The sequence below is a fragment of the Lycium barbarum genome, chromosome 7 (assembly GCF_019175385.1).
Source record: "Lycium barbarum isolate Lr01 chromosome 7, ASM1917538v2, whole genome shotgun sequence".
Lineage (NCBI taxonomy): Eukaryota > Viridiplantae > Streptophyta > Magnoliopsida > Solanales > Solanaceae > Lycium > Lycium barbarum.
The window spans coordinates 131271156-131272370 of NC_083343.1; positions in this window are offsets into that span (position 1 = coordinate 131271156).

The following is a 1215-nucleotide window of genomic DNA, read 5'->3' on the forward strand; positions in this document are numbered from 1 at the left end:
TTAAATCCTGACACAGTCATAAGCTTTGTATTTAATTAGAGCCGAGCAAAGGAGCGGGCCTATTGCACACTGAATTTAGAGCCGTGCGTTACTTGCTTAGGCACACTTCACAAGCTCAAATTCTATCACAGACATAAATTTGATATTTAAGTAGATAAAGGTAAAAGAAGGAGCTTATATTACCCACTTAATTTCAAATCATAAGTTACTATCCTCAGAAATTTCTCAATCACCAAAAAAGGAAAAGAATGACTATTTGAGAGGAAGGAAACAGTTGACAATAACTTACGTATGTCCCTTTCTTTTACCAAGTTAAGACAATTAAAAAGATCATCAAGACGTTCCTTCGACTCAGTATGAATTTTTCTTCTTTACGTTTTCTTGTACTCTTTTAATTTTCTTCAAATGTTTCAACTATCTTTTCATCGACATTTTCATCTTTATTACTCTTATTATTTTTTAGCAAGACGTTTGAAAAAATCTTGGTCATGCCATGTCGTGAATAGTGAGATATTTACCCGACAGATTTGTTCAGAGTTCAGTGTTACAAGTTCGCGTGTTTTATTCTTCTTCTTTTTTGTCTGTTTAGAAAAAACAATATATGATTAAGATTTTAAAAGAGTAAAAGATCAAAAACACATCTAAACTATCACGTTTTTTTGTGTTTCATACCTGAACTATCCGAAGTGAGCAAAACACACCTAAATTATCCCTATACAGTTAGCAAAACACACCTCGACGCTGACTAGACCAAATATTTGACCTCACTCACCTAAAAGCGCGTGAAGCAAAATTTTATCAAAAAATTTTGGTCCATTTGGCATAGGTAACAGCTATATTTTGCTGACTCATAATTATTTTAATTTTAAAAAAAATTTCAATTAATTCTTTAAAACCCTACCCTTCCTTCTTCATCATTTCTCAACCATTTTTCTTCATTTCTTCTTCTCCTGTGCAGATTTTTTTCATTTATTTCTTCTTCATTATATTTAAAACCCTAAATTTTTATACAAAATTCCCAATATTTTGTGACATGAAGAACCCTAACTTTTTTTTAAAGAAAATCAGCAACTAATATGGAATCCATGATGAAATTGAAGCTTAATGGGGGAATGCTAGACACCATCCACAACAGAGATGAGATCAATATCGGAGAAGAAGAGAATATCCAGTGTGAATTTTACAATTTTTTTACAATGACAGGTGATTTCTAAT